Here is a 13889-nt window from a genome sequence, read left to right as displayed (position 1 = left end):
CCAGGCTGGAGTGCAGTGGCGCTATCTCGGCTCACTGCAACCCCCACCTCCCAAGTTCAAGCAATTCTCGTGCCTCAGCCTGTGAACTAGCTGGGATTATAGGCACCCGCCACCACACCCAGCTAATTTTCGTATTTTTAGTAGAGACTAGGTTTCACTATGTTGGCCAGGCTGGTCTCAAACTCCTGGCCTCAAGTGATCTGCCCACTTCGGCCTGCCGAAGTGCTGGGATTGCAAGTGTGAGCCACCACGCCCAGACCTGAGTGAGACCCTTTCTGGAAAAAAAAAAGGTAAATCTAAGGGGTGACCAATAGGGGAATATATTTGTCGAGTCTCCTCACCTCAGCACTGTTGACATTTGGAGCAGCATAATTCTTTGGTGTGTGCGGGGAGGTGGGGGCTGTCCTGTGCATTGTGGGGCATTTAGCAGTATCCTTGGCCCTACCCGTAAGATGCTAGTAGGCGAGTCCCTTCGACTCCTCAGTTGTAATAACCAAAAATGTCTCCAGACATTGCCAAATGTCCCCAGGGAAAATTGCTCTGGTTGAAGTCACTAAATTATATGCATATACATATAATTACACATGCATACACACATGTACACACACACACACACACACACACCTTTTGCTGGTGGCTCTGGATTGGCAAGCTTGCTCCATGCCAAGAATCAGCATCCTAATACTTGCCCCACCCTTTAAAATAAACTTCCCAATCCTAGGCAGACAACAGAACAACCCCAGACCTCCGCCCTCAGGGTGGGGACAAGGCTGGGGAGGTGGCAGCCTGGCCGGAAGGTCATTTCTTTCTTCAGTCATATCAGATAAGCCGCTTCTCCTCTCTAGGAGTGGGATGGGGGCTGCCAGTGGTGTTCTTGCAAAATTCCCCTTGTGGGAGCAGAGGGGTGGAGGGAGAGAACCCCTCCGCACATCCCCGTGCGATGAGTGTCTGGAGGGAAGGGTTTTGGGCACCTACCCGGGGGAGAGAGGGGAGCCCAGGCTACCATCTCTGGTATCCCTTTGCTCACACTCACTACTGTCCTCCACAAACTGCCATGCTTGCTTGGTGCCAGGTGCTGTGCTGGGCACTGGGGCAAGGCCCCCTCCCCCGTGGGGCTACAGATGCTAATCTGCAAATCCCAGAAAAGTGGAATCTCAGTGGCAGAGTGGGATGAAGGGGAGGTGCTCCGTGCTATAAAAGCCAGCGGCTGGGAGTTTCAGGGGCTTCCCTAGGGAGGGACCCTGAGCTGGGGTCTGAAGGAAGAGCAGTTCACTGGGGAGTTAGGGAGTGTTCTAGGCAGAGCAAACAGCGCAGTGGCAGCCAGGGCTGGCACTTTTAAAGAAAAGTCTCAAGACTTCTCTTTCTGATTGTAAAGTGAGCTGAGCAGACTGAAATCAAAGATGGGAAAATAAAGATAGAGGCGACAGGTCGGGTGCGGTGGCTCATGCCTGTAATCCTAACACTGGGAGGCCGAGGAGGGCGCATCATGAGGTCGAGATCAAGACCACCCTGGCCAACATGGTGAAACCCCGTCTCTACTAAAAATACAAAAATTAGCTGGGCATAGTGGCGCGCACCTGTAATCCCAGCTACTTGGGAGGTTGAGGCAGGAGAATCGATTGAACCTGGCAGGTGAAGGTTGCAGTGAGCCGAGATCGCGCCACTGCACTCCAGCCTAGTGATAGAGCAGGACTCCATCTCAAAAAAAAAAAGATAGAGGTGACAGGGAGACCCCACTGTGAGTGACCTCCGCTGAGTGCACATGTGCGTGAGCAGCTGTGCGGTGGTCCTTGCTGTCTTCCCATCAGCCCCTCCCAGACCCTGGGCCTGGAGAGAGTGAGAATCTGACCTAAGGCCGCCCAGTGGTGTGAGGCTGGCCTGCTGTGCTTACATCCCTGGGGGACTCTAGGACCCCAGTGCTTCCTACTGGTGACTTCAGCTCCCGGTCACTTGTCGGGAATGCAGTGTCCAGGGCTGAACCCCCGGAGGCTGTGTGGGACAGGGTCCAGGAACCTGCATTCTAGCAAGCACCTGCTCCAGGCTTGCTTCCCTGGCAGGGAGGCTTAGTGATCCAAGTTCCTGGGTGCGGACACTTGCTGCTTCTCTCCAAGGCCGGGCTGGGCTCTGATTTTTTCATCCAATGTGCTGGGCTGATTTCACTTGCGGATGCAGAATGAGAAGCTGTAGAGGAGATCAAGGCGAGCCGTCTACATGGGTGATGGCAGAACCTGGTGTTTGCTTGGCTGAGTGGTGTCACTAATAGGATTTGCCGAGCCTTTTGGATGTTTGTGGCGCGACGGCTGCTGTGGGAACCCAGAGGCTGCTCATTTGTGGGGAATGAATAATTTATTTCTGTTTTCAGATGACTTATTCCTTCACCATAGACACTGCAGCCCAGCTCCCGCATGTTCTGTAGGCTCCTGATTAAGTGGTTTCAGCAGGAGAATTTGGCTTAATCCCCCACTGCCCTGGATGCCTGGTTCCAGGCTGCTGATTCGTCGGCCTCGTGTCAGGGGTGCCCAGAGCCTCTCCACTCTGGGGGCTTTTCCTCCTGCTCTGCCGGCTTTTCCTCCTGCTCTGCCTGTTTGGGAAGCCTGGCCACTGAGCACGTGCTGGCCGTGGGTTTTAGAGTGGTCTGGCAATTAGGATATTAATGTCGATAACACAGCAGGACTTGCATGCAACAAGCTGAGCCACATAACGTCACAGTCGCTCTTGAACGTCTCAGACTTTCACATGGGCCAGCCACTCCCCAACCTAGGTTGCTCCCTCACCTCCTCAGGGCCTCCCTGATGTCAGTTTCAATACATGCCTTCCATCCTGCCCGGGCCACCATGTTGATCCTCTTCGTCCATTGCTCAAGAGCCCACCATGGCTCCCTGTTGCCAAATGCAGCCTGAATTCAGTATTCAAAGCCCTCCGTGAATGGGCTTGGTCCTTCCTCCCCGGCCTCTCTTGCATGGCTCCATGCTCTGAGCTGCCTACTCACTGACTCATTCATTTAATGTTTATTCTTTTGTTGTTTCAGCACTGAGTGGGTCTGTGAAATCATTTACGTGTTTATTGAGAGTCTGCCCGGGCAGGGGCTTTTTATTGAGAGTCTGCCCGGGCAGGGCCGGGGCTTTGATGTGGGGAGCAAGACCCTGCCCCAGGTTACCGGTAGGCCCTCCCAGGTGGCCCAGGGCTCTGGGAGTGAGGGGGCGGGGGAGGGCTGTGAGATGGCAGCGTGGGAGAGTCTCAGGATTTTTGGCATCTTTAATCTGCCCACTGGGTGAGATTGAGGCCTCAGGTGGGTGTCAGGGGCTTCGAATGCCAAACCACAAAGGTCTGCAGGCTGGGGGAGCTGCAAGAGGTTATTGTCAGTGACGAGGGCATTGGAGAATGGTGGAGGAGACCACATTGCAGATGGCCAGCTGGAGCACCGCCCCCCACCCCCGGCCAGTCCCGCTGCCTGGACCCCTTCCACCTCCACAGACCCACTCAGGCCCCACCCTCCCCTTGCACTGCCTTGCACGGCATTGCTTAATTTCACTGCAATGACTCACTGGGGCTGCTTTCTTCACTCCCTTATTGCTCTTTGGGTGAGGTTTGGTCTCTGGCCTCCCTAGAAGGCAGAGCGCAGCGCCCAGGGAGTGGCCAGTGGGAGAAGCGGGGCTTGCAGGCCAGGCGGGCCCCAGTGTGGTTCCTGGTGCAGTGCTGGTGGCTGTGTCGCCCGGGGCAAGTGGCTCGGAGCCTGTTTCCCATCTGCAGATGGGGGGATGGTCTGTATCTGTCCAGCACCCATGAGGAGCAGGTGGGACAGGGTGTGGCCATCAAGGGCTCCTGAGGGGGACCTGTAAATGCCACATTCAGCCTTCTGTGTTAAGGACCATAACTCCAAAGAGTGGCCCTGTGTGAATCCACCGCCTTGTGCCAGCCTCACGGCCTCCTCAGAAAGGGCATGGAGGAGCAGTGGGATGCCCACGGTACCGTGGAGGAAGCAGTCCCGCAGAGGAAGCAGTCCTGGAGGAGGGGTGACTGGCCCAGGGCCACGCGGTGGCGTATTGGAGTCTGGCTCCAGCCTGCTGTGGGGCACATCCACGTGGAGAGGCGCTCAGTGTATCCCCCACCCTGTCACCCCCACAGCATTCCTGGTGCTCTGGGTACCTGCTGTTTCTGAGCCATCTAGGTGGGCATAGGGACAACCTCACCAGGGACAGTGTGGCCCCATGCTGGTAAGCAGGCGATACTGACCCTGGTTCCAAACTATGTTCCTGTCAGTCATTCATCTTGCTCGTCTGGTATCATTATGAACACAACTTTAGAAAGTTTAACAGTGGTACTCCAAGAGGCTTGGGCCCCGACTCATGTGACACTGACCAACAGCTGAAAGGTGACTTGTGGTCTGAACACCTGCAAGGGACACTTCTTCCGATGCCTGAATCTGTGCATCTCTGCCCAGCAAATGACAGCACCTGGAGTGGTAGCTGGCCATGCCTGGCCCTGGGAGCGTAAGTAAGACCATGCTTCTCAGGGCCTGTTTGCTCAACCACACAATGGAAGGGTTGGGGAAGATGGATGTTTTTTTTTTTCTTTCTTTCTTTTCTCCTTCTTTGCAGTTGACCATTTTTCTTGCCAGTGAAATCACAGGTGGAGGTCTATGTGTTTGGCAGGTGAATGGCCATGCAGGGGTAGAGGGAGGCCTGGATGCTTTTCTCTTCCCTGCACTCGCAGGACCCCCATGGGACCCTCGGCCCCCAGAGGACAATCGGAGGCTTCTGGCCTAGGGTTCTAAGGTCTCCTGCGTAGGTCAGAGGCTCGTTGTCTGGCTGAGAGAGAGCAGACAGTCGGTGTGTCTGAGGGCAGGAGGCTCCCCAAATAGAAAAGGCTGGATTGGGAGTGGATTTATTCTTCCCGCCTCCCTGGGGCCATCGGCATTTCCCCTATGACTGCCTCACTGTTCCTGATGTTGGCAAAGGTTTGTTTTATCTTCCTCCTTCCAGAACAGGAGGTGCCTCAGCAGCTCTGACACTGCCTGAGAAGAAGGTCAGTGGCGTCTGGGAGCCATGGTGAGGGTGGCAGTGACTGGGCTCGGGAGGTTCCAGAATTCTGTTAGTGAGCATCGAGCTGTTTTATTTTCCTTCATGCTTATGGAAGGTCATGAGTGAACAAACAAGTTTCAGTCTCAAGACAACACGGCATGTTTAGAGGCGACCTGCCCCCACCCCACCCCCATCTCTGGGAGAGGACTGTAGGTCTCACGGTCTCCCTTCTGCCTCTACGGCCCCCAGGTCCAGGGACTCCTCCGATTTCTGTCCTGCTGCCTGGTACTTTTGTAGCACTGTCTGGTTTTCAAAGTTCTCCAACAACAATTGTGCTTAAAATAAAATATAAACTCCATCCCCAGTTCCCAAGCCCCACTCCCCGCTGACCTCGTCTGTTACTGGGAAGCCCTGTCTTTGTCACCAGCAGCAGCTGTGAGTACCTCATCGGTGTTTAGGAGTCCAGGTTGCTGCAGCATCTTGGTGTGTACTGTGGACCCGCTGTGTGTGTGCCCCCAGATTACTGTGCTGAGACCCTCACTCCAAGTAGGATGTTCTTACCTCCCAAATTACCTTTGGGAGGTAATTCGGTCATTAGTGCCCTTATAGAAAGAGGACGTGAGCCAGACCTGCCTCTGCTGTCTACCAGGCAAGTATATAACGAGAAGGTGAGGTAGGAGGTGGGACTCGACTCCAGAGGCAGGACTCAGACACCGGACCAAATTGCAGACCAGCTAAAACAGGGCCAGGGTAGCAACAGCCTTCCCTAAGAGGTGCCCACCAGTGTGCCATGTCAGTTTGCCACTGCCATGGCAATACTCGGAAGTTACTGCTCCTTTCCATGGCAATCATCTGATGACCTGGAAATTACCACCCTTTTCCTAGAAATTTCTGCATAATCCATCCCCTAATTTGCATGTAATTAAAAGTGGGAATAAATCTGCAGTGCTGCCTCCAAGCTGCTGCTCTGGGCACACTGCCTGTGGGGTAGCCCTGCCCCGCAGGGAACAGCCCCTCTGCTGCCGCTGTCCACGGCTGCTTCAGTAAAAGTTGCTAACACCACCAGCTCACCCTTGAATTATTTCCTGGGTGAAGCCAAGAACCCTCCTGGGCTAAGTCCCATTTTGGGGCTCACCTGCTCTGCATGATCAGGAGCCATCTGTATACCAGGAAGAGCGCCCTCCCCAGAACCCGACTGTGCTGGCACCTTGATCTTGGACTTCCAGCCCCCAGAACTGTAAGAGGTAAATGTCTGTCATCGAAGCCACCCAGTCTATGGTAATTTGTTACAGCGGCCTGGATGAAGACACAGTATGTAAGTAAGCATTTGTGTCTGGCTTCTTCACTTAACCCTGAGGTTGTGAGATGCATCTGTTGTGTGGGGCATTGAGGTTCATTCTCATTGCTTTATGGGGCTCTGTGGTGACTATACTCCAGTTTCTTTGCCCATGGAATGTGCATGGATGCTTGGATAGTTTCCAGGGTGGGGCTGGGACAAGTTATGCAGCTCTGAGTGTTCCTGCACATGCTTTTGGTGGACACGTGTCCTTCTTTCTGTTGGACATACATGAAGGAGGGGAACTGCTGCTTCACGGGGCACATGTGTGGACACCTTTCGTAAATATGCCAGTGTTTCAAAGTGGTCATAGACAGTAGATTCCTTTTATTACATGACAAAAGCTCAAATGCCCTGGTAGTGGGAGTGGCAGCAGGAGCCTACAGTAAGACATTGCACATTCTCTGGAAGTCAGGGATCCCTGCCAGCCGGTGCCCGGTGCCCCAGGAACCAGGGGTTTGGTGGTGGGCACTAGTCATGACCACTCGTGGCTCAGGTGTTGGGAGCTCTTTCCAGACCTTCACCTGCGTGAAGCTTGCAACCTGGATGGTCTCATGTGGACGTCTTGGCTTCCACCCTGTGCTCTGTGTCTGGTCTCAGACCACAGCCCACCCTGGTGGTCTCTGCAGGACACGTAGGCTCCTCTGTAACTCAGTTTCTTTTTTTTTTTTTTTGAGACGGAGTCTCGCTGTGTCTCCCAGGCTGGAGTGCAGTGGCGTGATCTCGGCTCACTGCAAGCTCCGCCTCCCGGGTTCACGCCATTCTCCCGCCTCAGCCTCCCAAGTAGCTGAGACTACAGGCGCCCGCCACCACGCCCGGCTAGTTTTTTGTATTTTTAGTAGAGACGGGGTTTCACCATGTTAGCCAGGATAGTCTCGATCTCCTGACCTTGTGATCCACCCACCTCGGCCTCCCAAAGTGCTGGGATTACAGGCTTGAGCCACCGCGCCCGGCCATAACTCAGTTTCTTGAATTGAACAATGGAAGAAAATGCCTCTATGAAGAGAGGTCACTGTGCAAAAGTCTGTGTGACAGCATTCTTGGAGCAACTGTGCTTATCACCTGGGGGCCACAGTGGAACTAGTCATCTGAAAACCACAGTCACCTCTGAAATAGTCATAATCCCAAACCATCCATCTTTGACTTCAGACCCCATTATAATTTTTTCTCCCTAAGGGACTTTGCTTTGTAATTATGTTGGATTTCAGAATATATTAAAATAATTTGTCATCTCTTGAGCACACATTTGCCTGCTGTGAGCAAGCAGGAGAGGCCATTTCCGATTTTCTGCAGGTCCCAGTGAGCACGTGAAGCCTGCGCCGGGGCAAGAGGTTGGGTACTGGGAGGAAGAAGCTTTTCCAGCACCTTTTCCCAAAGACCAGCCAGCGAGGGAAATGGGCGCCGAACCTCCCCCCCGCCCCGCTCCAGGACTGGGCCAAGAGGGAGGGACTGACCCCAGAAATGGCCCCGGAACCATAACCTGCTTACACTGTGACTGTAATGCCCAGGGCGGCAGCCTGGGCTGTTTCTGGAGTTGAGCTGAGAGTTCCTCCAGTGGAAACTCCTTACAGAACATGAATATTCCTGAGGGCCTGGGGTCCGGCACCACCTTCAGTGGACTGGATCACCTTCTTGAAGGCAGAGAGATCTTAAGAGCTTATGTGTGACTGCCTACTCGATGCCCAGCACTCATCTGCGTGAACCCCAGTGGGCCACGGCCTTCTCAAAGGTGGGGACCCTGTCCCTGTACCCAGCACACATGGTGGGCACTCGGCCTGGGTTTGCAGTGCCTGCTGGGGAGTTCTCCAAGGCAGTTTTATAGCTCAGCTTCAGCACCTTCCTTGGGGCCCAGTCCTGGATTTGAGGCTGCCGGGGGGTTTGTGGTCAGCTGAGTTGGTACCTGTCCATCCCTTCGTCTCTGTAAGGGGTGACAAGCACTAAGACCTGTTATGTCCCCTGGCTTGCAAGGCCTGAAAGCTCTATACGCTGTCCCCTCGCTCTTGTGACTCTGCTTTTTGCTCTCCTGTCTGCTGGCATAGAGGAGTAGGAGGATATTGACTTAGATTCCTTTTTATGTATTTATTTTTTAAAAAATCAGCTTTGTGGAAATGTAATTCACACACCCTACCATTTACCCATTTAAAGTATACAGTGTAAAGTATAAATTTAGTGATTTTTAGTATATTCTCATGTATGTGCAGCTATCACCACAGTCAACTTCAGAGTGCTTTCATCACTCCACAGGGAAATCCGTGCCCTTTACCGGCTAACCCCTCTTTCCCCATCCCCTCTTCCGCCAGCCCCAAGAAACTACGAATCTACTTTCTGTCTCTGTCCTGGACATTTTATATAGATGGAATCATACCACATTTGTCCTTTTGTGTCTGGCGTCTTTCATTATATTTTTGGGGTTTTGTTGTTGTTTCTTAAGATATGGTCTCAATCTATCCCTCGGGCGGGAGTGCAGTGGCATGACCATAGCTCACTGCAGCCTTGAACTCCTGGGCTCAAGTGATCCTTCTGCCTCAGCCTCCTGAGTAGCTGGGACTACACACATGCACCACCATGCCTACTTTATTTATTTAGTTAGTAGCGATGAGGTCTCACTATGTTGCCCAAGCTGGTCTCACAGTGCTGGGCTCAAGCGATCCTCCCACCTTGGCCTCCCTTAGGGCTGGGGTTGCAGGTGTGAGCCACCACACCTGGCCAAGAATTGGTATTCCTTAACTGTTCGTAGAATTCAGTAGTGAAGTTATTTGGCCAGGGCTTTTCTTTGTAGATAGTGTTTTGATTACTAATTCAATCTCTTCACTTGTTCTAAGTATTTCAAATTGTCTCTTTCTTGAGACGGTTCTGGTAGTTCATGTCTTTCTACTTGGCTTAGATTTTGCAGGCCTCTCCCTGCTCTTTCAGTCACAGTTGACGTTTATTGAGTTCTTTCTATGTAGCAACCTTTTGTTGTGCATTAGCTCATTTAGTCTTTACAAAAACTTGATGAGCTAGGTAGTACTATTGTCATCTCCATTTTACAGATGGGGAAGTGGATGCAGGGAGAGGTGAGATAACAGGTCAAGGTCACACTGCTAGGAAATAGGAAATAATTCATTCAGGTTTTGATTCCAGACAGTCCAGCCATGCAGCCCCTGGCCTTGCCGCCTCCCAGCCTTTCTCCAGAGACTCTGAGAGGGGCCTAAGGCCTGACATGAACAAAGGGCTGGGGGAGGTGGGGTCGGAAGGGCCCCAGGAAAAGTGTGTGTAAAGGGCTCTGACTCCCAGTTGGGGAGTTCGGATGTCCCCTCGGGGCTTTCGTCTTCTAACCTCTCTCCCAAGCGCTCAGCCAAAGGGCAGCACAGAGCACCCTACCCTAGGGTGCCGCACCCCAGCTGGCAGGAATTTGGAGCAGTAGATCTGTGCCCAGCAGGTCTGTATGAATCACCCAGGCCTCTGCATTTTGCTTTTCTAGAGGAAGAGGCATGGCAATTTGTAAGACAATCACTAGACGGAAATCGGGAGCAACCAGACATAACTCAACATAATTATTTCTGCATAATGACTTCTGCTACTTGATTCTGTCTCGAGCAATGACTGTAATCTCTATCTGTCACTGGGAAGCTGGTGGCCAGGGAGCCCCTGTGGCTTAGAGATAGAGCCAGGAGGAAATTTGCAATTCGAGTTAATGGAGTGTTCCCAAGCAGCCTGGGAGCCAGTGCCTTCGAGGTCTCTGGAATAGCAGACCCCCCCTCCTGCTAGGAAGCCTGGTGTCAGAGCTGGCTGGGCCTCCTCTGCGGAGTCCAACCCACCCACTTTGTGGCAGATGGGGAAATTGGAAATGGCAGAGGTCACAGGATGTGCCCAAGGCACAGGCCAACCTGGAACCAGCACTTCCTCTCCACCCTCCCACCATCCAGCATTTCCCCATCAGCTGGCCTGGCTGTCAGTGGGACAGAGGGAAGATACCTCTGTGGAGCCGGTCACTGAGAGTGCTGGCCAGGCAGGGCCGCCCCCAGGAGGCTGGAGACAGTGGGGACTTTGCAGCCAGATAGTGAGGGACCTCAGTGTGGTGACTGGGTGTGCTTGCTGAGCGTGCGGGCAGATTTGCGCTCACCTGCTCCAGCCGGGGGCATGCAGAGGCCTCTCCTTCCCCAGGAGGGTGCTTACTCACTGCATTGCATGGCCTCTTAAAAGTCCCCGTTAGGCCGGGCATGGTGGCTCACACCTGTAATCCCAGTACTTAGGGAGGCCAAGGCAGGCAGATGGCTTGAGCCCAGGAATTTGAGACCAGCCTGGAAAATGTAGTAAGATTTCATCTCTACTAAAAATGAAAAAAAAAAAAAAAATAGATTGGGGTGCACCTGTAGTCCCAGTTACTTGGGAGGCTGAGGCTGGAGGATTGCTTGAGCCTGGGAGGTTGAGGCTGCAGTGAGCTTTGATTGTGCCCTCCAGCCTGGGTGACAACCCTGTGTCCCGAAAAACAAATAAACGGAAAAAAAAAAACCTTTTAATTAACCAGAGCAGCTGAAAAGAACAGAGCATGGGTTTGGGGATTTGTGTTTTGGGTACCCCACCCCCCACTTAGCCGAGTGTGACCTAGGCTGGTGTCCTGGAGTCTTTCTTTCTCCATAAACGGTTGAAAATGAGGAGGATGATGCAATGAGGAACTGGTACATTCTGCCGCTGGCTCCATTACTGGATTTCTCCTCATGGAGAGCCCTTGACCTGTTCAGGTCTTGATTTCTCTGAGTGTCAGAGCAGAGCGCACGGAGCTGCTGGATAAATTGGCTGAGATCATCGATTTGAAAACGCCATGGGAAAATACGGGGCAAGGCGGAGAGCACAGAGGAGCTTTAGGGCAGTGAGCCCTCGCTATGTGATGCTGTAGTGGTGGGTACGCATTGGTACACGTTTGTCAAAGCCCACGGAGTGGCCCACACCAAGAGTGAACCCTAACGTGAGCTGTGGACCTAGGAGGTGATGATGGTCAATGCAGGTCCCTCAGTTGCAAAAAATGACTCACTCTGGCAGGGGATGTGGATTGTGGAAAAGGCTGTGGCCGGGAGTGGTGCAAAGGGTATATGGGAACTTTCTGCTCAATATTTTGGGAAGACCAAAAAATTAAAATCTTTTATTTTATTTTATGTTTTTGAGACAACATTTCACTCTGTCACCCAGGCTGGAGTGCAGTGGTATGATCTCGGCTCACTGCAACCTCTGCCTTCCAGGCCCAGGTGATCTTCCAACCTCAGCCTCCCATGTAGCTGGGACTACAGGCGTGCACCACCACATGCGCTAATTTTTTGTATTTTTAGTAGAGATGGCATTTCGTGATGTTGCCCAGGGTGGTCTCGAACTCCTGGAGTCAAGCAATCCATCTGCCTCAGCTTCCCAGAGTGCTGGGATTACAGGCGTGAACCATGGAGTCCAGCCTAAAATCTATCTTTAAAACACACACACACATGTACACACACACACAACTATCTTAAAAGCATAGTGACCTTGCAGTGAGAATTTCTGGTGGGAAGATGCATGACTTTGTCAGGTCTTGAATTCTAGCAGTGAGTTTACATTCCATAATTGGCCTACAAAATTCTATGTTTGGGAAATGGTAGAAATTTAACTCTAAGCAAGATACACCCTATTTCCAATCACATGTGATGCATCTTGGGGGCATTCATTTGTCAACCATTATTTATTGAGCACCTGCTGCGTCCAGGCTCTGCATGCACAGACATGAAACGGACGATTTCCTGACCTTGTGGGGCTCACAGTCAGTGGGGTGGGTTGGTGGGAGGTGGAAGGAGGGGAGAGGTGCCGCGCCCCCATTATGCAGGAGTGAGGGGAGCCCCGCTGGCACGCAGCACTGTGCTGAGGCTGGGTGTTCTAGGGTGAACAAGCCACTTGGTCTAGTGGGTATTTGTAAAGCGGGATCATTGCTATGAGGGAGAGAACCTTGTATTGGGAGAAAGTAATTAGGGAGTGTGCGGTAGATACGGAAGAGAAATGGGCTGTCAGGTGAAGCGACTGTTGGGATTCCATCCTGGCTCTGCCCCTTAGAAGACACATGATCTTGCAGGTAATTAGCTCCTATAAGCCTCCATTTTTCCCCATCTCCCAGGGCTGCTGTGTGGATTACATTGGATAATGAGTACAAATGCATAGACAGCCTTTAGCAAGGAGCCTGGTTGTATGGAGCTGTCGGCAAATGCATGGACAGCCTTTAGCAAGGAGCCTGGTTGTTTGGAGCCGTCGGCCTCCACGCTGTTAATACACACAGGTACCAGAGGCTGCAGGTTCACAGAGGAGGGTCACCAATCCGTGCCTGGGGAGCAGGCAGAGAAGAGGGAGGTGGGCCCGTCCTGAGTTCATGCTACATGAAGAGTGCTTGGAACGCTTGTGCCAGAGCTGGCGGTGAGGGTTGAGGGTGGGAGTGGCTGGGCACCTGGACACTGGCAGTGCAAATTTTCCTTCTCAGTCTCTGGGTGGTTTTGTGAGCTTCTGGCTGAATGTCAGGTGACGCATCCTGACCTTTTCCTGAGCACCTAGTGTGTGCCCTGCGCCGGGCCTAGGAGGCATGCTGGGGGCAATATGGGCCTCAAAGAGGAGGTTGGGTGATGAGGGGCCAACCTAGATATGCCAGTCAAGAAACCGCGGAGGCTAGAGGGATCCTGAAGAGGGCAGGGCACAGCAGTGGGTGCCAGGCCTGGGTGTGCATGATTCCACTGAACCCTCGTAACGGCCCTGGGTGCAGGGTACAGAGTGCTGGGTGAGGACGGAGGCTGTGCATCTGTGATGGCCCCAAGTGACAATGCTGTTGGGATTCGAATGAGTTTGTAGACCACAGAGGTCCCAGCCATGCTTAGTTTCCATGCCAGTTTTGTAGTAACTGGCGACCTCACTCGAAGGGTGGCCAGCATCTCACCTTGGGGCTTCTGTCAGTGTTGTCGTAGGCTTCTCTCCTGCTGGGGTACAGTGGCCTTGAGCATGTGCCCCTGCCCACGGCGGCTGGCGGAGGCCGGGAGCCAGGGGTTTCTGTATTTAGCATGGCACTTGCAAAAGCTGTGATCCCCCAGCAGGCACCACAGAAGCAACCAGAGGGAGGGGCACGGGCTCCGGGCCGGGTCATCACAGCCCATGTGACCTGTCGCTCTTCTCTTCCAGGGGCATGGTCTAGCGGCCCAGTCAGGACACACTCCCCGGAGGTTCTGACCCACTCCCTCTCGGACTCCTCCTGGTCTCTGGTAAGTCACTCCCGGAGGCCGACTGGTCCGGGGCGGGCGAGGACTGAGGATGGAAGTGGGTGACTCCTGCTGTGCCATGGGGTCCTGCCCATGTGTGGGGACTGGACCCAGCTCAGCAGAAAGAGCAGGGAAGACTGAGCATGGGGGGCAGCCCACCTAGCACCCCTAAGACAGGTCAGGAAACTGCGGCTCAGAGATGCAGAGAACCACCCCCACGCCCCGAGGCCCCACAGCCATCTCGGCTCTCGCCCTAAACTGGCCAGGTCTTTCTGGGCAAATCGCGTGAGCTTCGGTGCT

At 53.3% G+C, this 13889-nt stretch overlaps 1 protein-coding gene across 4 annotated transcripts in view; it reads left to right on the top strand.

Moving 5' to 3' along the window:
* HPCAL1 (hippocalcin like 1) overlaps positions 1–13889 on the top strand; it is a 123571-nt gene that overhangs the window by 80710 nt on the left and 28972 nt on the right. For all 4 annotated transcript variants that reach the window (XM_050753963.1, XM_050753961.1, XM_050753964.1 and 1 more), the window contains exon 2: positions 13513–13592. The gene's annotated coding sequence lies outside the window, so the exon portion shown is untranslated. The remainder of the gene's footprint in view (positions 1–13512; positions 13593–13889) is intronic.

This window comes from Macaca thibetana, chromosome 13, assembly GCF_024542745.1.
Source record: "Macaca thibetana thibetana isolate TM-01 chromosome 13, ASM2454274v1, whole genome shotgun sequence".
NCBI classification, from domain to species: domain Eukaryota; kingdom Metazoa; phylum Chordata; class Mammalia; order Primates; family Cercopithecidae; genus Macaca; species Macaca thibetana.
This window is presented reverse-complemented; position numbering and strand designations above follow the sequence as displayed.